Consider the following 27566-nt stretch of genomic DNA (forward strand, 5'->3'; position numbering starts at 1 on the left):
TTGGATTTGGGGACTCAGTTTGTAGTATGATGGTTGAATATTATTCTATTGGTGGTTGTGAGTGAATTGATGATAATTTAGAGTGTTAATTAAATTGGAAATCGCGTAAACATAAACGTCATAATGCCCGATTTTTCTTAACTGTTCTGTTCTTAACTTTAGTACCCGTGAACTCAATGAAAGATTCTAACCTTTGCCATGTTTAGATATTTCATGTTACGACCTTCGTTTTGATATGTGGTTCACCTGAATCCGATGTACGGTTTAGGAGAAACGACCATTTTAAGTAACGACGTTTCGCGAACGAACCATTACCCCTTGCCTTACTTTGAAACCTTGGTTAAGGCCCTTAAATGACTAATTGGAGTATGAAACAATTATGTAAAGTGGATTAGGCAGTTGGTAGAGTACTCGCGAAATAATCGCCTTAAAATTCTTAATGGTTAATTTATTAAAAATGGTGGGGCTAAGGGTACTCGAATGACTTATGTGATTCATTAAGCGTATAAGTGACCATAAGCGAACACTAGGGTTCAATTGGTTAAAGTCTAGTTTCTTAAGCGACCTTGGGTTAATTCCGACTTATGTTGTTGTTCATAGGTTATCGGGAACCACTCTAAGCTTAAGTCTATCCGGGAACACTCAGGCAAGTTTTCTACCCGTTATACTGTTGTTGTGATGTAAATATATGTATATGCATTATCTTGTGATAAGTGCATGATTATTATTAGCAAAGTCTTACGATATATTGGAGCATGTGATATGATATTTATATGCATGCCTGTTTCGTAATCTTGATATCTAATTGTTGATTCAAATGCTTATAATTTGCATAATACCTATGCTAGGGATAAGCAGTAGTTGCGTATACCCTTAGTATAGGGGACCCAAAGGTGAACATTTTCTAAACCGGGAGTCGATGTTCCCGAGTATAATATATATATATATATTTATTTATATATATATATATATTTATATTTATATATTTATTGATATAGTTTTCAAAACTATTAACCGAATAAGGTTTATTCGATAACTTTATTTTATTTAATGAATATTATTTTGAATATTCATTCGAGGACTTATGACTCCGCTTACTTTATTTAATGAATATTATTTTGAATATTCATTCGAGAGCTTATGACTCCGCTCCTTTTATTAAATATTATTCTTTATTTTATTAAAGAATAATGTTTCGATAATCAAATTTATTTTCGATTATTCAAATAAAGATCATACTTTCATATAAGTATATCTTTGGTTATTTATTATTCATTTCAAGTATGAGTCTTAAAACTTTAACTTCAATTATTTTTATAAAGATTATCCTTTATGGGAATATTATTTAAATAATAATATTCAGATATTCTCCAACATATCGGGACTGATTTATTTTATTAAATCAGCATTACTCCAAACATTCTTAAAAAATGTTTTCGAGTCTTCAAAATAATTTTTAAAAGTTAGAGCGGATCCCAAAACTCATTTTCAAATTTAAGATCTTCCTTTCGAAGGGGACATGAATACTCGCTCAAAATTTAAAGGATCCGGCTCTGTGGTATATTTATATTCGCAACGAGGTTGCTGTTTTGATAAATGAATTGATTACTTACCCAACGTTCGGGAAGTAAGTCAATCTATTTGAGTCGGCATAAGCAACATGGGCTCAGTGGGCGTCCATGAAAGTGTAAGTGGCTCAGTGGGAGTCCATCAATGCGTAAGTGGCTGAGTGGCAGTCCAGCATTGGTTTTAATGCGGCCAGGGTGATGACCAGTGGGGAATTCGTCCATCTACTAGTAGAAAAGGTTACTTATTGGTATCTTTGCCTGATCAGCAAGATATCAGGTTTATGCCAAAGTTTTCTCCATTCCAAATTCATTGGATATTGTAACTCTGTTTATAATTTTTATAACAGAGGTTTTCAAGGAGTGTATGAAATGTATATATATAGGTGTATATATATATCGGGACTTAATGAAGTATCTCGTAACTTCATTATTTATAATGATATTTCAAAGATTGAATCTATCCAAGTCTTTTCTTGTAGTCTCATCTATGTGATGAACTTTTGAAACTGATTATACCTTGAACGGTGGTAGTTCAAGTAGTATTCGGAAAAGATATAAGTATATTGGAGTATCTTGTAACTTCATCTTTTCAACTTATATCTGGTTAATGATTATCTTATGCATGACAAAGATTTTCACAAAAACGTTGAGACAAGGTTAGATATAAGAGATCACCTTGCAACGATATTTTTATACAGTTATAAACTGGAACTCTGTGTATATTATGCATGGAAGAGGACTTCCAAGATTTTGAAAAGTATATATACATATATACTCAATATTTTGCGACTTGGTCGCAATAAGATATCAAACTTGGTTCATTTTTTACTTGACCAAGACTTTCATGAGTACTATGAGAATGCTCATATATTGTTAATCATTATACATATTATTTCGGTGAGCTTGTTGCTCACCCTTGCTTTCTTCTTTCATCACACAACAATAGATAGACAAGATGAACATGACCAAGCTCCCAATTCGTGAGCAGATAGGAAACGTTCCGCAGTTTCCTGTAGGCGTTGATGCCGTTATGGCTGAGGTAGGAACTACCAATAGGCTAGGCTTTCAACTTTTGATGTACCAGACTTATGTATATTATGAATTGTAATAATGACAAAGAAAATGTAAATTTATTCAGAAACCCTTTTGAGGTATAATGACTTATAATTGTGGAATAAAATGACTGGTGTTATTTTTGGTATTCATCTCTGAGACTATAACTTGTGGTGTGTGTGTGTATATTGTGCGGTCACAGTACGCAGTGGTTGGTTGTTTATTAAGATTAAGAGTTGTTAAGGGAATTGGAACTCGTGACAACCCGGATCCCCGACCCCGGATTTGGGGGTGTTACACGAGATGCTCTCTTTTCTCCACCATAATGTCCTCCATAAGTCATTGAATGGAAATCTCGCAAGATTCCCCCCGTTTCGCTGTAAGGAATACGTCGCCTGATGATTTGGTCAGCTCCTTGTTGAAAAAGAAATGGCTTATCCCAAATATACCACTTCACCTCATGTAGAAACTTCTTCCTTTGAGCATAAGATAAGTCGGGAGGCATGATATTACTCACAAGGTAGTTCACAATGACTGTAAACCACGGTTCTTCTTCTTGCACTCCAAATAGCTGCTCGTCAGGAAAAGACTCGTTTATCAATGTCTTATCCAATGAATTAGCATTAGGGTTCTCTAAACGCGAGAGATGATCGGCGACTTGATTTTTAGTCCCCTTTCTGTCCTTGATCTCTTGTTCAATTTCTTGAAGCAAAAGAACCCATCTAATCAATCTAGGCTTCAAATCCTTCTTTTAGATGAGATAATGAATTGCAGCGTGATCAGTGAACACTGTCACCTTAGTCCCAAGTAGATAAGATTGAAATTTCTCAAAACCATAGACAATAGCCAAAAGTTCTTTCTCCGTAGTAGTGTAATTCAGTTGAGCACCATTTAGAGTCTTGCTAGCATAGTAGACCACATGAAATATATTGTTCTTCCTCTGCCCAAGAACTGCTCCAACTGCATAGTCACTTTCATCACACATCATCTCAAAAGGTTCATTCCAATCAGGTGCCGTGATTAAACTCTTCTTCAATATTTCAAAAGCTACAAGAAACTCGTCATCAAACTTAAAAAGGACATCTTTCTCTAGCAAACTACATAATGGCTTCGAAATCTTAGAGAAGTCTTTGATGAAATGCCTATAGAAACCCGCATGACCGAGAAAACTGTGAATTGCCTTAACAGAAATAGGAGGAGGAAGATTTTCAATGACCCCCCACCTTGGTTTTGTCCACCTCAAGACCCTTAAAAGAAACCTTGTGCCCAAGAATAATGCCATGTCACACCATAAAGTGATATTTCTCCCAATTGAGAACCAGATTGGTCTCAACACACCTCTTGAGAACGTGTCCAAGATTTTGCAAGCATTCATCAAAAGAATCGCCGAATACAGAGAAGTCATCCATGAACACCTCCACATTCTGGCCAATCATATCAGAAAATATGACCATCATACATCTCTGAAATGTGGCTGGCGCACCATACAGACCAAACGAAACTCGTCCGAAGGAGAAAGTACCAAATGGACAAGTGAAGGTAGTCTTCTCCTGATCTTCTGAAGCGATACAAATCTGATTATAACTCGAAAAACTATCAAGAAGACAGTAGTACTCAGGACCAGCCAATCTATCAAGCATCTGGTCAATGAAAGGAAAAGGAAAATGATCCTTCCTAGTGGTCTTCTTCAGCTTTCTATAGCCCATGTAAACTCTCCACCCCGTGACTGTTCTTGTAGGAATAAGCCCAATCTTCTCATTTTTTACCACAGCAATTCCACCTTTCTTTAGCACACATTGAACCGGGCTTACCCATGAACTTCCAAAAATAGGATAGATGATCCTGCATCTAGCCACTTAAGAATTTCTTTCTTCACTACTTCCTTCATGATCATATTAAGTCTTCTTTGTTGCTCAATCGTAGACTTGCTACCTTCCTCTAGCAGAATATTATGCATGAAATAAGAAGGGTTGATTCCCTTGATATCTGCTATAGTCCAACCAATTGCCAATTTGAACTCTCTTAGAAGCCTTAGGAGCTTTTCCTTGTCACAACCTTAAAGGTCAGATGAAATAATAACATGCAAAGTTGATGCATCACCTTAAAATGCATACCTCAAATGCTCAGGTAAAGGCTTAAGCTCAAAAGTGGGAGCTTCCTCAATAGATGGCTTGAGGTGTTTAGGAGCTTTGTTTAATTCCTCCATTTTAAGAGATTCAAAAGGCATATCAATCTTCCTCTTCCAGGGAGAAGCATTCAAATATTGTAATTATTCTTCACCTTCATCATCTTCACTATCTGAATTTCCCAATAAGGCTTTTTCTAAGGCATCAGACCTTAGCAATTGATCAAGTTCTGAAGTAACCACAGAATCAACCAACTCCACTTTAAGAACTCCTCATTTTTCTTAGGAAAATTCATAGTATTGAACACATTAAAACTTATATCCTGATCCAACACTCGCATTGTGAGCTCACCCTTCTACACATCTATCAAGGTTCGGCCAGTCGCCAAGAAAGGTCTTCCCAAGATTATGGGAATCTTTTTATCCTCCTCGAAATCAAGAATGACGAAATCAGCAGGAAAGATGAGTTTATCAACCTTGACCAAGACATCCTCCAAAATACCTCGCGGATATGTAATAGAACGGTCGGCCAACTGCAAGGTCATATAAGTCAGTTTTGGATCGGGTAAGTCTAACTGCTTGAAGATTGACAAAGGCATCAGATTGATGCTAGCTCCCAAGTCACATAAGCATCTGTCAAAAGCCATTTTTCCAATAGTACACGGAATAGTGAAGCTCCCCGGATCTTTAAGCTTCGGAGGCAACTTCTGTTGTAGCACCGCACTGTATTCCTACGTGAGAGCGACTGTCTCTAAATCATCTAGCTTCACCTTCCGAGAGAGAATACCTTTCATAAACTTTACTTAATTAGGCATCTGCTCAAGAGCCTCGGCGAAAGGTATGTTGATATGAAGTTTCTTGAACACCTCCAGAAATTTCTCAAATTGCTTGTCCATCTTTTCCTTCTGCAGCCGCTTAGGAAAAGGCAGTGGAGGATAGATCTGTTTCTCCCCTGTATTACCCTCAGGAGAAGTGTGCTCAATAATATTCTTCTTTGGTTCCACTTCTACTTCCTGCTGCTCTACTTCTTTCTCATCCCCAGCTTCTTTAGTCAACACTTGAGTTTTTTAGGATTCACAACCTTTCCAGACCTCAAAGTAATCGTATTTACCTGCTCCTTAGCTTCCTTCCTTCCTGGCACTTCAGTGTCACTAGGTAGAGTACCAGGCTGATGATTTAGCAAGGCATGGGCAATTTGCCCAATTTTATTTTCCAAGGTCTTGATAGAAATAACTTGACTCTTGTACATTAGCTTTAACTCGTATAATTCAGATTTTTCATTAGCTTGTTGTAGCTGAAGTTTTTGTCTTCGTGCATATTACGGTTGCTGAAAATCGGGGGTTGTACAGCTTGGCTGGATACTACCGATAAGGTTGTTAAACCGCATTTTAAGCGTTGCTCCAACTGAAATTAGGATGATTGCAGTTGTTGGGATGATAAGTGGCTGGCACAGATTGCTGCGAACGCTAAAAGTTTCTCACGAACTGAGCTGATTCACTAGAAATTGCGCAGTGATCAGTCTCATGGGCACCAGCACAAAGCTCACAGACACTAGCGATTTGATTAACCCCATGATTAGCCAAAGTGTCCACATTCACCGTCAAAGCCTTAAGTTGGGCCGCTATAGAAGTTGCTGCATCCAACTCCAGAATTCTCGATACCTTTCCCTGAGTCAGTCTCTGGGAAGGATTCTGGTACTCATTAGCAGCCATTAGTTAAATAAGTTCATAAGCTTTATCGTAACTTTTAGCCCACAAGGCTCCTCCTGATGCTGTATCGAGCATGGTTCTAGAAGTAGCACCCAATCCATTATAGAAACAATTAATAATCATCCAATCAGACATGCCATGGTATGGGAACTTCCTTAGCATCTCCTTATATCGATCCCAAGCCTCACACAGAGATTCTCCCATTTGCTGAGCAAACTGAGTAAGAGCATTCCTGATTGCAGCAGTCTTCGCCACAGGAAAGAATTTAGTGAGAAACTTTTGAGCGAGATCTTCCAAAGTGGTGATAGACCCTGCTGGTAGCGAATGTAACCAACACTTAGCTTTATCCCTCAGAGAGAATGGGAAGAGTCGCAGCTTGATAGCATCTTCAATCACATCATTGAACTTGAATGTTGTATATCTCGATGAAATCCCTGATATGCATATTGGGGTCTTCAGTAGGAGAACTCCCAAACTGAACTGAGTTCTGTATCATCTGAATCGTGCTAGACTTGATCTCGATGAAATCCCTGATGTGCATGTTAGCCCTGATGGCTAGCCTGATGATGCTTGACTGAATGTCATTGATCTTAGGCTGAGAATAGTCCATCAAAGCCTTAGGATTCTCTGCTTGATCACCCATCTCTACTAAAACTGGTTCCTCAACTTTCTCTTCTTCTTCTACCTTCTTTTCTTCTTCAAAAACTTCCTTTCGAACCACCACAACTTCTTTCTCGGCTTTATCCAGTGTTCTCTTACGAGTACGAGAACGCATTTACATAGACCCTCGCTAGAGTACCTGAAATAAGACAAGGAAACAAATAATTAACAACGTCTGAGTCAATGAATTTTAACGACCACTGATGGAAAATACATAAACTAAAAATTAACACTGCAGTCCCCGAAAGCGGCGCCAAAAATTTGTTAGTAGCTCAACACGCGCTAATAATACACGAAAGTATACGAGTTCGCAAGTAGTATAGAATCTTTTCTAGTTCGTTCCCATAAAGACTGGCTTGGAAAACTAATCAATTCATGCACTTAAACAACAATGTATGGTTAGTATTCAATGCTAAGATGATAACAAATTGAGGTTGTTTATAACTAAGAATTAAACTAACAATTATAACTAAGGGAATAAAATTGATTGAATTAATATATATAACAAACATGGGATTCTAACTTCAATAAATACTTCATTCAATAGCCTTATTGTTCTTAACCTTAACATGCAATGGTGATGACACTAATCAAATAACACGAAACTGATAAACGCCAACTTTCGTTGCACGAGTACTATACTACCAGACATCCATAAAAGAGATAGAAGCTGAATAGACACCAATAATATTGAGACCCTATATGTCTATAGAATTTGACAATATAACAGTTTAAGGACAAGTTATCTATCTTGACTACACAGGGCAAGTAAGATGGTTAAAATTACCTATGAATCATGCATAACAAATACATGAACCTATGCTAGCATGGCAAGTTCTAAATCCTTAAATTCACTTTCGCTTCATTAAGAATTAACACACTATCTTATAAGTTCACGACGCTCATAAGACAAATACGCACAACCAATACTAGGTTATCATACAATAACCACATACTAAGTCATCGAAACAAATTAACTAAAGAAATCCATATATAAATCCTTTAGAACCCCATGGTAATGATTAGCCCATAATCGGACTCATCATCACCGTGGGTTCCGATGAAAGCATAGTATAACAAACGTAGTCTTTATAACAAATAAACAAAACCAAGTACGAAACAAGAGTAAGGTTTACAAGTAAGAAAACTAGCATCCAAATACAACTTAAAACAAAGATTCACAAGTAAAAACAAGATCTTCTTCGTCTTCGTTGAATCGTGCTAACACGGTCTTCTTACAGCTCTCCTTGATATGTCTCTGGCTTGATATCTTCTGAAAAATGACCTAAAGTTGTTTATATAGCAGCCCCATGTAATCTAGAAGTCTTCCAATTCGAATTAGAATAGAATCAGAATTCTGGAAAAATGACCTGGCGTGGCCGCGCGCTATCACAGCGCGGGCGCGCTATCACAGTGCGGGCGCGCTTCCTTTCTGACACCATGGCGCGGCCGCGCCCTTGACCAGCTCGGGCGCGCCGTACTTCTGGAAAAACTTCAGATTTTCTTCCGTTTCTTGTTGCTCAAGCGCGCGGCCGCGCCGTACTTCTAGAAAAACTTCATATTTTCTTCTGTTTCTTGCTGCTTCGAGCAGGCTTTCCACGAACTTTATTCCAACGCCACCTTCACACCAAATTAGCACCAAAACAATGATAATTCACCTGATTACCTAGATAATGCCTGAAATACAAAAATACTAGAAAACATGTTAAAACACTTAACAACTTGAGTACAAAAGCATCAACTTAAATCTTATTAGAGCATTATAAAGTGTCATAAATGCCACTCAACAACTGTCTGAGACCTTATCACCTCTTTGATGGAGCAGGTTAGGAATGCCATTCATGCTCGCATTCCTTGATCCAGAATAGTGTGTAGAGTCAAAGCGATCAAACAAGGATTCTTATTCAGCCCCATATTTGGAGGATTAGCCTAGTTATGAATGATTAGTCTAGATTGACTAGATGATTATCTGCAGTAGTACTTTTGGGATAGATCAGATCTGATGACGTAATTCTCTATCATGTGTTTAGTTGTCGTACTCTCGAACAAATGATTATGTATATATCATTTATTTCAGCTTATATCAGTTCTTTTGTGATAAGATCACAATTTTATTTAAATTGTTAAATGCACTGTTAACACTTAAGAGTGTCGTGAAGTGTATAGAACTGGGGGATTCATATTTTTCGAACATGTAAGGTTTGTACGATGGAAGGAATTAAGCAAAGTAAGTAAAACCAATATAAAGAGTTCCTCAAAAACTTTCCAAGCATTATGCCCCACGAGGAATAAGATTAAGGCAAACCCTGAGTTTGATAATCAGGGAGGTCACAATCAAGATAAAAGGAACCCAGAACATTATGAAGTGGAAAATAAGGATTTAAAACATATAAGATGACCCCAATCGTGGGGAGAAGGATGAAACGTTTCATACTGAGAAAACAGAAGTCGAGTAAGAAAAGGGGAAACAATGAAGGTACTCCTATGAGGCAAATTCATGGAACTGCCTAAGATAAACTTAAACTATTATCCCCAACCACTACCATGAAGAATCAATACGGTGGGAAATTCTTTCAGGACCTTTAAGTCGCTTAAGCTCTCAAAGTTCCGGGGAACAACTGACCTAGTCGAGACAAGAGCCTGTGAAAAAGGAATAGAGGAATCATTTTAGATTCTACATGATTGATGAAGCGCAAAAGATTATTTTTGCCACTTGCCTTCCAAAGGAAGAGGCCAACCACCAGAGGGAGGCGTAGAAAGATATAGAGAAAGATTTTTTAATAAACTGGTTAAGGTCCAGTCAATTGTTTCGGGGAAAGTACGTACAAAGGTATAAAAAAGATAGAGAGATTGTGTAGAAGTTTTAGAGCCAGACCAAAGGTGAACGAGTATAATGAATTATGAATCTAGGTTGTGAAAGTCATCAAGGTTCGGTGAAGGGCACGAATCCAGAATGATAGGTTGTTTGAAAACAATGTTTACGCTGTGTTGGTTCATTAAATGATTGTAATAGAAATGAAAACCAAAAGACTGAAAGGGAAAGGAATATAAAGGAAGTAGAATTTGAGGAACAATAAGGGAGTTAGGATGTGAAAACCTAAGAAACCCTAGCAATAAGGATAGAGAAGTGTGTCATCATCAGGGTGATGGTGACTAATCATGAAATAAAGTCAAGGTTAAAGGTATAGGAAATACATATAATTAATCCCCTTTAAGTTGGGAGTATTCGATGAAACTTTGAGATGACTGTTGAGATAAATAACAAAAGTAAATGAGGATTTAGTAAGAAGAAGTTCATGTTACACGACCAATATCTTCCAGAACATCCCTGTTATCATTACAAAATCAGGAAAGAAAAGCAGATAATCATTGTTATCTTTTGGAGGCCATATAGATTGACTTCAGTTTGAATAAGAATGATATTGTGAAACTAGGTATAGACTATCCATGTAGTAATAATTGAATAAGATACTCTTATCAGGGATATATGACTTGATTTATCCATGGAAGGATGCAAGTACCTTTTTAAAGGTGGAATTAAGGATACAACCTCGTTAACTTGAGATGAACCATGGGGGAATGAATAAAGGTTGGAATTTCACCCTTAATAGGGACATTATGAGTTTGGATAGTATGAAATGAAGGACTAGGATAATAACAACCTTTAAAGTTCAGTGGAGAAAGTTTTCAGAACTATATACAAAATGGTTCTAGTATTAGTAAATGGCATCTTGATATGCCCTGTACCTAGAGAATACAAGAGGAATAATTTAAGGATAGCCCTCGAGATTTTACAAGAAGAGAGGTAATATTTAAGTTTTCCAAATAGAAATTTTGGTAAAGGAAATATGACATAATAATAATGATTCCAAGTGGGGCACATGGTAAACCATAAGAAAGTATAGATCAAACCAATTAAGGTCAAAATTTGGTTAAAAAAGAAGGACCAAAGATAAGAGACATCCTAAGTATGATCGAGAGTCAATCATGATGATGTTCATTTAAAGGCTAAGACAATAACTTATGGAAAAATGGTGATAGTTTTTTACTCACCAGAACTTAAAAAGAGTATTTTCACATACACAATGATTGGAAATGAGGTAGAAAATTTAGTTAAAAATGGTACAAAAGACATCAATTATAAGGAACTATTGCTCTCAGGAAATGCCAATTAGGTGGCCGACACTTTAAGTGTAAGAGAGCAATTATAGGCGCTCGTGCCAAAGGAATACAGTAATGCTGGTTAAACCCGTGAAGGTTGTACTATGGTGTGGAAGATTTACATTCATTTTTGATGAATGTGCAATACTCAACCATAATAGTAGGTTGATAGAGATTTAATTCATGTTATCGATGTGAGCGAGCTACCCATCTTAGAAGGTCGTACCTTGAGATAAGCCAGGACCATGTTCGAAAAAGGGCTAAATGAACCCTTAAGCTTCCAGTCTCCTATTAAGGACATATGATTAATAATGGTATAAACCTTCTATCTTTGCTTTGATTAAAACTCTTATGCAATTTTATCAGCTTCATGTCATATGTACATCAAGTTCAGGAGATGTCCTTCGTGGATCACGAATGGTGATTATGTTACCTCCTTAGAAGATTTCGTTATGACATGTATCGACTCCATATGATTAGCTATTAAGATTCCAATGAAAATAAATAACTATAGTAGGTCAGCGATGGACTATAGTAATGCAGCAATGATTCTTTGAATAATGAGACGATAACAATCATGAGAGTTGTATTGTAATGAATGTTGAGATTGAGTACCAATAATTGGTTCATGACAATGTATAAGTTACCATTGATAGACTAACTAAGTCGATTATTTACCTATTGAATAATTATTCCTTCTTATCGACAAGGAGTGGTATTATTGTAGAAAATAGATTATGGTCCAACATAGGATTCTAGTAACAATGACGTCGAGTGTGAAATCCCATATTCGATTTTTGATGTTGACAAAGTTTCAAAGATGATTGTTAATATGATTTAGCAAGAGCATGGGTCCATAGAATGATGGACGGAATAACAAAAATATTCAGGCATGTGAAATATGATGCAATAATACCTGATATTGATATATATAAATATGTTTTATTCCCCTGTGATAAACCTCTATAGTTCTGAAGTAGATTCCAAGCCAGATATTTTGTGACCATATATTTTTATATATAATTCTCTTAAATTCTTTTTTTTCTCTCCTTTTCATTTCATGTAAACTGAGAAGAACAACCCTACCCAAAGGGAGGTATTGACGATTGACTATCTATCTGTGTGATAGAAGCCTAGTAGGATACCACATGTTATTTAATTACTTGTCAAGTACTAAAGGTTGGGCCCCTTCTGTACTAACTATACAATATAACAAGTGTTCATTGATCATAGTGATCTCTCAATAAATTCTTTTACTTCTATATGATGGATTAAGCCTTCAAAGATAAAGCGGCTAGGAAATGAGTAGTATAAGTGCGGTGGTATTCAAAATCGAAACGCGTTCGTGATATTAAGGTTGATGAAATTATTAAAAGGATATAGAACGCTAGCAAGTAAAAATATAGCCATAATAGTGCTATGTACAGAAAATAGTAAAGATTACGAGTTGGAATAGAGTAGGTATTGAGAAGTAGAAGCTATAGCGCTAGAAGCTATGACGAGAGTCTGGACGATAGACTTGAAAGGAATTTGGAATGATCACTTAGCATGTATCGAGTTTTCTTATGACAATAGGTTTTATGCCATTATTGGAATGATGCCTTATGAGGCCCTTTATTGAAGAAGATGCCAATCTCTCTTGTATTGGGATGAAGCTGGAAAACGCAAGATGCTCGAACCCAAAATGGTCCAACGAACCAAGGATATAGTGGATCTAATCCGAGGATGGCTGGTAGCAGCCCGAGATCGACTAATAAATACAGCGATTTGGCCCGGAGGGATAAAGAGCATGAAGTAGGAAACCTAGTATTATTAAAGATATTTCCTAGGAAAAAAGGATTGATGAGGTTAGGAAAGAAAAGGAAGCTAAGTCCAAGATTCATTCGAGCCTCTGAGATTTTAAGACGTATTGGGAAGTTAGCTTATAAAACCTGCAGCAAGTTTACAATGTGTTTTATATGGCAATGTTAAGGAAGTAAAATTCGGAAGCCAGACATACAATTGAATACGAGCACGGAAAGATGCAACCAGACTTAACCTATGTGGAGCAACCAGTAAAGGTTATGGATCAAAAGGAACAAGTGCTTAGGAATAGGTTTATCAAACTAGTCAGAGTTTTGCGGCAGAACCATAATGTGGAAAATCGACTTGATAGTTAGAAAGCATAATGCTGGAAAAGTATCCCCAACTGTTTTCTATCTGATTCCGGGATGAAATCCTTTTAAGGAGGGGAGACTGTAATAATCCCAATTTTTGGAAATTTTTAAACCCCTGATGAATAGTAAATTTTGCTGATTGAGTAAAATTATCAGACCACCCTATATAGGAGTTCTGTTATAAAAATTCTGAAATCATATTAGTATTTCATAATGTAAATGAGTGTATGTAAAGGTCGTCAGAATTCGAATTCGGACACATTGATTTTTCCCAAAAATCCACCAGATACCAAAGGGATTAAGTAAAAGGTAACATGATCAAAAAGAATTAAATTCAAGGATTATAAGAGATGATCACTAAAGGAATAAAAGATATTAAGAAGGGCTTAGGAAAACCCAAATAATAAGATCCCGAATATGATCCCTCAAATGATCAACGAGAATGAGAGTTAAGTGAACCGTCAAACAAATGAACGGTCAAGAAATAAGCGTGTACAAGAAGCAAGAGAGACTAATCAAAAAGATTAAGGCAATATGACATCATCTCACCACAAGAATGAGACATGTGACTAGTTGGTGATGTAATCCAAGTAATATAATCACTTTTAAAAGCTAAAGCAATATATTTGTTAAAGTAAAAACCCTTGGATGAATCTAAACCAAGAATTTCATTCACATTTCCCAAATCAAGACAAGCAAAAGATAATTTCTTTATTTTTTAAGAAAGAACCCGAGAGGAAAAGAGATCAAAAATGGAGGAGAAAGAAATGCTTGTATCTCGAGATTTCCTTGGTAAATTTGCGCGTTCTACCACTCAAATCGAAGACCTCGAGAAGAATCTCTACGCGTATAGCGTAACCAATATCCGCACCTAATTGATTCCCATACTCATTTTTCATGATTTACAGTTTAGGGGTAATAGTATTTGAAGATCTAACTTTGTGTTTTCTTGATTTATTTGTAAGATCGAATCTTGGTAGAGACAGTTAAAGGTTCCTTAAGGCTCCCTAGTGATTGTCCACTCTCAAAGAAAGGTATAAAGCTACAAAACCATTAGAACTAAGTTTGATTGTGTGAGAACTAAGATGGTTTGGATGGATCATTAGTAGATGGAATGTTTAGGCATGTTTAGAGCTTTAATTGTTAAGTTGGTTTGTTGATTAAGGAGATAGTATGATACTTGTTGGATTTGATGTTCTTGAGCTTTTTTTGACCTTATTTCAGTAGTAAAAGAATGTATCTTGAGTTGTTTTTGAATTATAATTGGTATGGTGTGCGTTGGTGTTGTGAAAAATTGGGAATCGCTAAAGTATAGCCGTCGTAATGCCTATTTTTCTAGGAACTGTTTCTGTAAGTAACTTTTGGAATCTAAAACCCACTTTCATGAACTCACCATTTCCATGCTTAGATTTTTTAAGATTTAAGCTTCGTTTTGATAGGTGGTTCGCTTTGATCCGATTTACGGTTTAGAAGAAATGACAGTTTTAAGTAACGATATTTTGCGAACAAACCTCTACCGCTTGAGTAATTGTGAGACCATGTTTAAGGCCCATAAAAGACTTATTGAAACACAAAACATTTATTTAAAGTTAATTAGGCAGTTAGTAAAGTCCTCGCGAAGAATTCGCCTTAAAATGTTTAACGGTCAATTTTATAAAAATGGCGGACCTGAGGATACTCGAGCGACTAATATAAATCCTTAAGCGTAGAAGCGAGCGTTAAGGTATGGATGAGTAAAGTTTTGTTTCTTAAGAGGCCGAGGATTAATTCCGGCTTATATGTTTGTTCATAGGTTACCGGACCCACTCTAAGCTTAAATCTACCCCGGAATACTCAAGTAATTTTTCTACCCGTATTACTGTTGTTGTAATGATGTATATATGCGTTATCTTGAGATAATTGCATGAGTATTGCTAGTAAAATCTTGCGATATATATATATGCATGTATATCTTGGGAAGCATGTTGATTCAATATATATATGCATGCATATTTAGAAATGAGATATTTCATTGTCAAATGCAATCTCTTTAAAGTAGAACTTACGAGCTACATAATACCTATGCTAGTGATAAGCAGCATTTTGTGTATACCCTTAGTATAGGGAACCCAAATTTGAACATTTTTCATAAACCGGGAGGCCATGTTCCCGAGTATATATATATATATATATATATATAGTTTTCTATAACTATTAATCGAATAATGTTTATTCGATAGTTTTGAATAATAATCAAATATTATTCTTGATTATTAAAATAAAGATTTTACTTTCGTATAAGTATATCTTTTGTTAATTATTATTTATTTCAACTATTAGTTTCAAAACTTTTACTTCATGTATTTTTATAAAAGATATTCTTTATTGGAATATTATTTAAAGAATAATATTCAGATATTCTTCTAATATTTTGGAACTGATTTATTTTATTATATTATCCTTATCCCAAATGTTTTAAAAATGTTTCCAAGTCTTCAAAATGATTTTAAAAGTTATAGTGGATCCCAAAACTTTTTTTCAAATTTAACATCTTCCTTCCGAAGGGGATTTAAATACTCGCTCAAAAATTCGAGGGATCCGGCTCCGTGATGTATTTTTATATTCGCTACGAGGTTGCTATTTTGATAAAAGAGTCTTTGATTACTTGCCCAACGTTCGGGAAGTAAGCCCAATCAAAATGCGCCAACATAAGTGAAATGGGCTAGGGGACATTCCATCAAAGTGTAAGAGGTTGTGGGATAGTCCATCAACCCGTAAGAGGTCGGGCGACGCTCCAACATAAGGTCCTAATGCGGCCAGGATGATGACCGGAGAGGAATTCATCCATCTACTAGTATAAAAGTAACTTGATTGATATCTTTTCTTGATCAGCAAGGTATCGTGGTTTATGCCAAAGTTTTCCGCCTTCCAAAATTATTGGGTAATACAACTCTGTTTATACTTTTCATAACAGACGTTTTGAAGGAGTGTATGAAAGAGATACACAAACACACACATATATATGGACATAATGAAGTATCTCATAACTTCATTTCTTTTAAATGATATTTCAAAGATTGATTTTATACAAGTTTTGTCTTGTAGCTTCATCTATGTGATGAACTTTTGAAACTAATAATACTTTGAACAGTGGTAGTTCAAGTAGTTTTCGGAAAAGATATAAGTATATTGGAGTATTTTGTAACTTTATCTTTTAAACTTATATCTAGTAAATGATTATCTTATGCATAAAAAGATTTTTAGAAAGTTATCAATAAAGATACTTTGCACTAGCGAACAAACTATATATATATATATATTGAAAGTATATATATCGAGTATTTTGCGACTTCGTCGCGTTAAGACATCAACTTGGTTCATTTTTGCTTGACCAAGACTTTTGTAAATACTATGAGAATGCTCATATATTGTTAATTAATATACATGTTATTTTGGTGGGCTGTGTTGCTCGCCCTTGCTTTATTCATTCATCACATAATAACAGCTAGGCAAGATGGACATGACCAAGCTCCCAATTCGCGAACGGATTGGAAACGGTCCACAGTTTCCTTAAGGTGTTGATGCCGCTATGGCCGAGATATGAGCTACATATAGTTTAGGATTTCAACTTTTGATGTACCTGTTAGTCCCTAACAATGCAATAAGAATTACAGAAGGGGGGTTGAATGGAATTCTTGAAACTTTTTCTGAATTGTAAAATGTTCTAACTTAAAATATATATATTAGTGTTTTGATTTGCAAAGTGCGGAATGATAAATAAAAATAAATCAAAACACAAAGTAATAAAAACACAAGCCTTTAAAACTTTCTGGTGGATTTGAATGTATCCACCAGATATATATATATATATATATATATATATATATATCAAGAGAAATCTGTGAAGCTTGAATAGCTCACAGCTGCTTACAAATAAGAACAACTAAACTTACAGAGAAATGCTAAAGAATTCAGCTTACAATTGTTTCTCTGAGAAAATACTTCCTTAGTCTTGTTGTTATTCTACTTGCTACTCTTGGTTTATATATCACCAAGATTACACAGTAATAAGACAAGATAATAAAACAAAACCTATCAAGTCTAATACTATGCTGCTTCATTACTCTATTCCAGCATCTTTGAATATCTTCATAATAGCATGGAAATGGCAATGCTTCTTTGTTCTAAAAAACCCAGTTGAATAGGCTGACACATTCCTTTTGCAAACACTCGACGTATGTGACTGTATTGTTACTGTCAACAGATGTTTGAATCGGGTACATGCTTGTTATCCGTCGGGTAGCCTTTTTGATCATCCATCGGGAAGCTTTGTTAATCATCTGTCGGGTAGCCATTTTGACACTTGACTCTATTTCATTTGTGCAGAATTACAAGACATCATCTATTTACATTTAATCAACCTATTCTGCACATCTACTAGCAGTCTACATGATTTATAAGCTACTATATAATCTATACAAAGGTGTTTGCAGAAATGTGCTACATGACTTATTGTTACATAAGCTACTCACTCGATGGATATCAAATCATCATCCGTCGGGACTATATTGAGTCATCCATTGGGACTATATTTGATTATCCGTCGAGTGCTACATTTTTCACTAAGTTAAATCTACTAATGTGTTTTGTTAATGAAATCATCAAGTTCACAACATATTCCCAACAATCTCCCCCAATTTATGTCTACTAGAATTGTAGCCATAAATTAAGAGAAACTTGATGATAACAAAACACTCTAAGAATACAAATTTAAATAAAAGTAGATAAAACTGTAAAGTGCTGCAAATGACAAAATGTACAAAGATTTGCTCATAGTCATTTTCAAGGTGCTCCTCTAGCCTGAGCAGATTGATCTATTTCCTTGATGATCTGGATCTCTTTCCAAGCTTTCTATTATTTTCTTATATCTGATTTTGGAGCTGTCTGTGGAATTCCAGTTCATCAGATTCTGAGAGATTTAGCATTCCTTGCATTTCCAAAAGAGTCTCATTGCTAGAGATGCTCAACTGGTCTTATAATCTGAAGAATCTTCTAACTCCCTTATCATCCATGAATTCCATCAGCCAGTAGGTCCTTAGATGCACTCTACTTTCAGTGTAAGGAATAGTTAGAGTCTTTGGGAGTGCATCTTTGGCTCTAATACTCCTCAGTTCTTCAATCTTCTTTAGAACCAGTCTTCTAGCTATCACATTGAATCTAAAGTTCTTCTTAAATGATGAATAAACCTTTATTAGCACAGATTGGCTTTCTTGAAGGATCCTGTGAAGTGGTCATTGTATCTCTTTTCCTCCCTTGTACTTGAATACTAACCTTTCAGGTAGTTTCTTGTAAGCATCAATCCCTCTAACTTCTTCCAGTTCGTCTAGATAGAGGTTTAAATCTGAGAATTCCTTGATGTCACAGATGTACATAATGTCTCCCTTGTTGACTTTGGTTTGAGCTTTGGTTAGGGACTTGGATCTGAGAGTTGTGGGCTTCAATTTCTTGACTGCCCTGGTCTTTTTCTTCTTTGGCTTCGTGAAGTGAGGTAGATTGAGTTCAGGTACTGGTAGACTATCCCAGTGTATTGGCTCATCCTTTGGAATGATAGGTTCACCATGAAAATTCTTGGATGGATCTATCTTGAATTCTCCATGTGCCACAGAGGGCATGGATGTTTGAGTTGTTGTAGATGTAGACCTTTTGGGAAACTGATCTTCCAATTCCTTTTTATCAAAGTCCACTTTTCTCTTTGCATGAAGTTTGTATCTAAAACTTTTTCTCTGCTGTGATTCTTCTTGTATTTTCAGTTCCTTAGATTCAGTGGTTTCAGATGATTGTTCAGGAATTTGTTGTGTAGGCTTCACAGCTTGCAGCTTGGCCAAGATAGCAGCTTGCTCCTTCTTTTGTTTAACCTTTTTAGCATCTAGAGCAACTTGCTTCTTTTCTTGATTCAATCTTGCCTTTTCTTCTCTTTTTGCTTTAGCAAATTGAGGGTGTCCAGCCACCACACAAATTTCCTTACCATTCCTGAAAACCTTGGCAATTCTTCTTTTCAATGCTGAATTAGATGGATCCTTGTAGAATGCAATAGGTCTTGACAGCAGTTTCTTTTCATCAGGCTTTGGTGTCTCATACATTGTATCCAAAGGGTTCTTTAGAGAAGGTTTAGGATAGTTCACCTTTGGCTTCAAAATTAGCTCAGCCTTTGGAGATTTGATGCAGGATGGTTGTCCTCTTTCCAGATTATTCATGCTCATATCATTCACAGAGATTTTCTCGACTTGAGAGTGATGAATGGATGATTTTTATGGCTTCTTTGCTAGACCAAACCTCTTTTATATATCCTCATCAATCTTCTCCCAGTTGATTGGACTCAACTGCTTCTTTTCAGCTGCTCTCAATGTGGCTGCTACTTCATTAATCAGATCAATGTTGTCTTTAGTTGGTGGCTTGGTGAAAGCAATTATAGGCACAATTACTTTGCTAACTTGAATATTAAGCTGTTTCTCCCCCTCACTTGAGCCTTTCTCCCCCTTTTTGTTATCATCAAGTTGTGTGGGAGGGAATTGAGCAACCACCAACTGTTAGAGTAGTGCAGTCTAAGTTTCTTGATTGTTAAGTATCTTAGCCATTGACTTCTCTACAGCAGATATTCTTGAGTCCATGGCCTCAACTTTCTTATTGAGATCAGCCTCCTTCCTTAACTTTTGAACAATTTCAGTCATGGTGATTGCAGGAAGTCTAGCATTCAACCTTTCTATGACATCCTGCTTTACTTCAGAAATTTATTGCTTGATTGCATCCACACTCTGACTGTGTTGGAGGGCTTGAATTTTATGCAGCTGGAGTGCTTCAAGATGTGATGTGAGTAGCTTCTTTGTGCTAGTATTTGAAGATGCCTGAATGGTAGTTTGGGTGTCATGAATTAGCTTAAATAGTGTTGATTGGAGATGTGAGTAGGAGGCTCTATTTGAGGCGATGAGCTAGCTAAGCATTCTTTTGTTAGCATCCAGGAAGGAACAGCTGCATCTCCCTATATGCTCATGCTATCTTCCTCATCATCCCCACTAGCATCCCCAAAAGAGTTTTCATCCAGTTCAAAATCACTGCCAATGTTAGAAGGCATAGCAGTGATTGCATCCTTTGCTCTCCGTAAAGATTGTGTAGTATGCACCAAGTTCAGCAATCTTTCAGCCTCCTTATTTCCCTGTACGGCTAGAGTTTGGTAAGCTGTTACAGGGTGAGTAAATGTCTCAGCATCCGGGGAAATAGAATCTATAACAACTTGATATTCTTGCTGAAATAGCCTTTCCCTTTCTGCATCATTGACATTCATTGACTCACTTGCAATGGTTTCCATCCTTATCACTCCTGTACCTGTATTTCTCTCATGATCTCTCTTTTGTTGCATCAAGGTCTCACCTTGGCTCCCCACCCTCACACCCTCACCTTCACCATCTAAGGTGGGACTCCTCACACTCACTATTGCCAGTCCTGAAGAAATGGACTATATTGGTTCACTCTTTTCCTCTCCTTTTTCCTGGGAGCAACCCAGACTCTCACTCATTTCACTTCATTCCCTCAGTCCTAGGAGTGATTGCACTCCTACTAAGTCTTCTGCACTTGTAATAATTGATGAAATTTGAAGCTGTACAGAGACACTCGACGGATAAGGAATATCCATCGGGGTAGTAAATTTGCTAACTGACGGATGACTGCTGTTAGGCACATCCATCGGGATAAATCACTACTCGACGGATGAACAATATCCATCGAGAGATTAGAAATAAATGATTTTGGAGTGGAGACTATTGTGGACTCTGTGCAGATTGATAAAAATTTTGGCACAGATGTCTCAACAGTCTCAGAAAGAAATGACAAGTGAGCCAACAAATATCCTAGAAGATGATGCTCACTTGCTTGGATTTTTGGCTTATCCAAGAGAGTTAAAGATGGAGAATTTGGAAGTGATGTGTTTATCATGTCAACATCCAAAGAGTGTGTGGGAGAATTTGGTGTTTCAGGTGCTTCAATTGTTAGAGATTTTGGCTGACTCCATATTTATTGGAGCCACATCAACCTGACTTTGAGAAGTTGTAGTGACTGTGTCTTTAGCGCCAGTTTGCACAGTGTGTGAACCCTGTACATCCCCAAGTGTCTTTGATTTCTTCTGTCTAGTGTAAGTTTGGGGTAAGCTTGTGTCCCTTACCCTTTTGGCATGTGCTCCTGGATGAGAGCTTGTTTCAATGTTAACATCCTTTTGGGAGGATGAAACCAGTAATGAGCTTATATCCTTATTAAGCACTGCAGTTTGTTGGGAAACTGCAGTGTGGCTAGGCTGGGAAACACTCACCTCTCCAACCTTATCCTTAGGGTTTCTTTGATGTTCACCCTGTCCCTCACCTTTCTTACCCACCTTCACACTCCCCTCTTTTGGTTTGGTGGATTTTACAACTAGCATCTTTTGAGAGACACCAGAGGGGGCTTTCTTTGTCTTTGTTTTCGGAATTTTGGATTTGGTAGCTTGGGTAGGCAACTATTGGGTCAATGACACAGTTGCCATAGCTACACTAGAATGCAAAGAAGTTTATGAGGTTGGAAGAGTAGAGATAGTTGAAATTACCTCACTTACCTAAGGTGCCTCCATAACTGGAAAATAGAAGAGTGGAACCTCTTTGTAATGGTTTGCCCTGTTCAAATCTGCAATGATTCTCCTTTCTTGAACCCAACAATCTAATTTGTTGGTTGGGTTCTCAAGCACAATATCCTCAGAGAGGTGGTTAGCAAGCATCATTAAAAATCTAGCATAGTAAACATTTTTACCCCTCTTATTTAGCTCCCCTAACTTAAACCCCAACTCAAATATGACAAGATCACTAAAGTTGAAAAATTTATCAGTTACTATCATGTAAAGCATGTTGAGCATAGAGATATTAATTGAATCAAAATTGCTAATTTTACCATAAAATACTTTAGTAACTACATCACACAGATAACTCCATTCCTTCCTAAGACCCAACCTTCTAATTTCACATAATTTGGAAGTAGAGAGTGCATAGCCCATGGAATTAAGCATATTAACAATATCAGTGTCTGTGTGTGGAGTAATGACAGTATTATCAGGAAACTTGAAGCATACTTTAACAATATCACTATTAACACAAAATTCCTTACCTTTAATAGTGAAAGTGATAATCTTATCAGTTGAATTGTATGTTGCAGTTGTCCACATTTCTTCAACAACCTCACAATAAATGGTGGGTGATTCTAGCATGGCATAGTTGAGTTTGCAGTTTTTCACAAAATCCATCATTTCGTGGTAGTCGCCAGACTGCTGAATCCCCTTGTTCACTAGAGCCGTGAAGTTATTCTTCTCATTGATAAATCCAGTTTGAGACATGATCTTGACGACTGGTGCCATTGTTAGAGAGTGAAAATTGCAGAGAGAGAGATGATAATTGCTTTTGAGAACGAGAGAAGTTAGAGCAGATGATTTGAGAATGATAAAAGAAAATCAATGAAAATGAATTATGCTTTTATACTATCTCAAAAATAAATGTCAAAAATAATAAAGTAAAATAAAGTAACCAATAAGAATTGCCCAAAATAGCCGCTTAAAAATAAACTGTAAAAATTCCATCAATTATCCGTCGTGTTATGCTTACAAACTGTAAGTATAGATAATGTTCAGAGAATCAACGGCTAAGAATAAGACAATTCGACAGATGAGGATAAATAAGTTATCCGTCGAGACATAAAATATTCCAGAAAAATAATTGATTTTATTAACAAATTGTATACCGACAGATGATCAAACTCGATGGATAATGATCATCCGTCGAGATCTAAGTTTTCACTTAGCCAAAATTTCATCCAAGACTGAAAAATCAATTAAATTTATGGCTGCATTACAACTTGCAAATTATCTGTAAAGATTCAAAAGTAATTAAACATACCTAACTCACTTACCAACCTCGAAAAGGTGGATTCATCCAGTGGTTTGGTAAATATATCTGCAAGCTGTTTTTCACTTGGAACAAAATATAGTTCCACGGTACCATTCATTACATGTTCCCTTATGAAGTGGTACTTGATGTCTATGTGCTTTGTTCTTGAGTACTGTACTGGATTTTCAGTAATGGCAATTGCACTTGTGTTATCACAGAAAATAGGAATCCTTTCCACTTGTAGACCATAGTCTAGCAATTGGTTTTTCATCCACAAAATCTGTGCACAGCAACTGCCAACAGCAATATATTCTGCTTCAGCTGTAGAAGTAGAAACTAAATTTTGCTTTTTACTAAACTAGGACACAAGCTTGTTTCCTAGAAATTGACAGGTTCCTATTATACTTTTTCTATCAATTCTGCAACCTGCATAATCTGCATCTGAATAACCATTTTGATCAAAACCAGAATCTCTAGGGTACCAAATGCCAAGTTTTGGTATTCCCTTGAGATATCTGAAAATCTTCTTAATAGCTACTAAGTGAGATTCTCTAGGATCAGCATGAAATCTAGCACAAAGATAAGTAGAAAACATTATATCTAGCCTACTAGCTATTAAGTACAGAAGTGAGCCAACCATGCCCATATAACTTGAAATATCCACAGACTTTTCAGTAGTGTTTAATTCAAGCTTAGTTGCAGTGGTCATGGGAGTTTTGCAGATGTGCAATCCATTAGATCAAACTTCTTTAAAAGATTATAGATGTATTTAGTTTGACTAATGAATATTCCATCACTAACTTGCTTAAGTTGCAAACCAAAAAAGTAATTAGTTCTCCCATCATGCTCATTTCATACTTACTTTGCATCAATTTGGCAAACCTTTTGCAAAGTTTTTCATCTGTAGAACCAAAAATAATGTCATCTACATAAATTTGAACAAGTGTGCTAGAGCCATTAACATTTCTAAAGAATAAAGTTTTGTCTACAGTACCTCTAGTGAAGTGATTTTCTAAAAGAAACTTTGACAAAGTGTCATACCAGGCTCTAGGTGTTTGCTTCAGTCCATAAAGTGCTTTCAAAAGATAGTAGACATATTCTGGAAAATTTGGATCTTCAAAAGCAGGAGGCTGACTGACATAGACTTCCTCCTCCAAATCTCCATTCAGAAAGGCACTTTTGACATCCATTTGATAGACCTTGAAATTGGCATGGGCTGCATAGGCTAAGAAGATTTTGATGGCTTCATGTCTTGCAACAGGAGCAAATGTTTCATCAAAATCTATTCCTTCTTGTTGAAAATAGCCTTTAGCAACCAATCTAGCTTTGTTCCTGAATACTATGCATTTTCATCCATCTTGTTTCTGAATACCCATTTGGTGTCTATTGGATTATTTCCTTTGGGCTTGGGAACCAACTTCCATACCTTATTCCTTTCAAATTGGTTTAGCTCCTCCTGCATAGCTAAAATCCAATCAGGATCCAACAAAGCTTCTTCTACCTTCTTTGGTTCTTCCTTAGATAGGAAACTGCTATATAGACATTCTTCTTGAGTTGCTCTCCTTATTTGAACTCTAGAAGATACATCACCAATGATGAGCTCAAAGGGGTGATCCTTTGTCCATTTCCTTTGTTGAGGTAGATTAGCTCTAGATGAAGAGGCCTCATGGTTGTCTTGATGTGTGGTTGAGTTTTGATTATTAGAAACTCCCCCTGAGTTTATGGATCTTTGATTTTAGAAAGGAGAACTTTCTGTAAGTGATCTATCCTGACTTTCAGCTTCTTTTGATGACCCGACAGATGGTGAATTTTGAGTACCGACGGATGAAGCTGGTTGTATCCCGACGGATAAAGCAGATTGTCTCCCAACGGATGAAGCATTTTGCAACTCAACAGATGTTGAATTTTGTGCTTCATTGATAGTAGATTTTTCTGCATTATCCTTTGATACTGTCTCTTGATCACTTTCATCATCACTGTCATCACTAACCATCTCCACATTGTCAAATTTGAGGCTCTCATGGTAATCTCCATCTTGTAGTCCTTCAATCCTTTTATCATCAAACACAACATGTATTGATTCCACAACAATGTTGGTTCTCAGATTGTAGACTCTGTATGCTTTACCAACAGCATATCCAACAAAAATTCCTTCATCTGCTTTAGCATCAAACTTCCCATTCTGATCAGTTTGATTTCTCAAGATATAGCATTTACAGCCAAAGACATGAAGAAAGTTTAGAGTTGGCTTCTTGTTCTTGAACAATTGGTAGGGAGTCATGCATTTTGCTTGATTAACCAAAGAAATATTCTGAGTGTAGCATGCAATATTTACAGGTTCAGCCCAGAAATATGTTGGTAACTTAGATTCTTCAAGCATTGTCCTTGCAGCTTCTGTAACACCCCCAGATCCGGGGTCGGGGATCCGGGTCGTCACGGTCTTTCTTTCCACAATATCACTTCACTTAATTAATAATAAACAACCTTATGCTGTGACCCCACACTAACACACACACCACAACCCGTTATAGTCTCAGAGATGAAAATAAGTACAAGTCTTTGAATCCACAATTTAAAAGTTATTACAACCCAAAACGATTACTTGATAAATTTACAGTTAATTGCCATTATCTGCCACAAGTTATAATTATACATAATTGATTCTCAAAAGTAGATGGTCTGATCTACAATAGATCTACCTCTGCAGCTATAGCAGCTACAACATCATCGGGAAGACGCGGGACGCTTCCCACGCACTTGCGCTGGGTCTGTTGGAGTCTGGCCTTCTTTCCTAACTGTTGTTGTGTGATGAAGAAATAAAGCAAGAGTGAGCCTTACAGCTCGCAAGATAATATATAGTGATAACAATAATATAAGTATCTAAATGGATACTTACTAGAATCTTTTATCAAGTGTAAGATAATTACTTACTAGATATAAGTAAAAACAAGGGATGAAGTTACCAAATACTTCACTACACTTATATCATTTATAAAGCTACTTGAACTACCACTGTTCAAAGTATTAAGAGTTTTCAACCGTTCATCAGATAGATGAGACTACAAGACAAGATTTGAATAGATTAAATCTTTGAAATATTATTAAAGGAAATGAAGTTATGATATACTTCATTAAGTTCTGATATATATATATATATCCACATATACATCTTCTTTATACAATTTCCTGAAAACCTCTGTCATGTAAAGTATGAACAGAATTGCAATATCCAATAAGTTTGGAAAGGAAAAGAATTTTGGCATAAACCAGATATCTTGCTGATCAGGCAAATATACCCATAAGTAACCTTTTCTACTAGTAGATGGACGAATTCCCCACTGGTCATCACCCTGGTCATAATAGGACCTTATGCTGGACTGCCACTCAGCCACTTATGCATTTGATGGACTCCCACTGAGCCACTTACACTATCATGGACGCCCACTGAGCCCATGTTGCTTATGCCGACTCAATAGATGGACTTACTTCCCGAACGTTGGGTAAGTAATCAATTCATTTACCAAAACTGCAACCGTGTTGCGAATATAAAATACACCACAGAGCCGGATCCCTCAGGTTTTGAGCGAGTATTTAAGTCCCCTTAAAAAGGAAGATCTTAAATATAAAAATGAGTTTTGGGGTCCGCTCTAACTTTTAAAAATCATTTTGAAGACTCGAAAACACTTTAAAGAGTGTTTGGAGTAAAGCTGATTTAATGAAGTAAATCAGTCCCAAGAATATTTAGAAAATGTCTGAATATTATTATTTAAATAATATTCCCATAAAGAATAATCTTTATAAAAATAATTGAAGTAGAAGTATTAAAACTTATACTTGAAATGGATATTAAATAACCAAAGATATACTTATATAAAAGTACTATCTTTATTTGAATAATTGAAAATAAGTTTGATTATTTACACCTTATTCTTTAATAAAATAAAGAACAAATCTCAGCAAATAATCGGAGTCATAGATCCTCAAATAAATATTCAAATAATATTCATTAAATAATATAAACTGAGTCATAAGCCCTCGAATGAATATTCAAATAATATTCAATAAATAATATAAAAGAGTCATAAGCCCTCAAATGAATATTCAAATAATATTCAGATAATAAAATAAAAGGAGTCATAAGTCCTCGAATGAATATTCAAAATAATATTCATTTAATATAAAGGAGTCATAAGCCTTCGAATAAT

General features: G+C 36.2%; 1 non-coding gene across 1 annotated transcript; it reads left to right on the forward strand.

Moving 5' to 3' along the window:
* The first annotated feature begins 6588 nt into the window (after positions 1-6588).
* LOC141699589 (small nucleolar RNA R71) lies at positions 6589-6695 on the forward strand. Its single transcript, XR_012566034.1, has one exon. It is a non-coding gene; the product is annotated as a small nucleolar RNA R71 (small nucleolar RNA).
* Positions 6696-27566: the final 20871 nt, after the last annotated feature.

This window comes from Apium graveolens, chromosome 11, assembly GCF_009905375.1.
Source record: "Apium graveolens cultivar Ventura chromosome 11, ASM990537v1, whole genome shotgun sequence".
NCBI classification, from domain to species: domain Eukaryota; kingdom Viridiplantae; phylum Streptophyta; class Magnoliopsida; order Apiales; family Apiaceae; genus Apium; species Apium graveolens.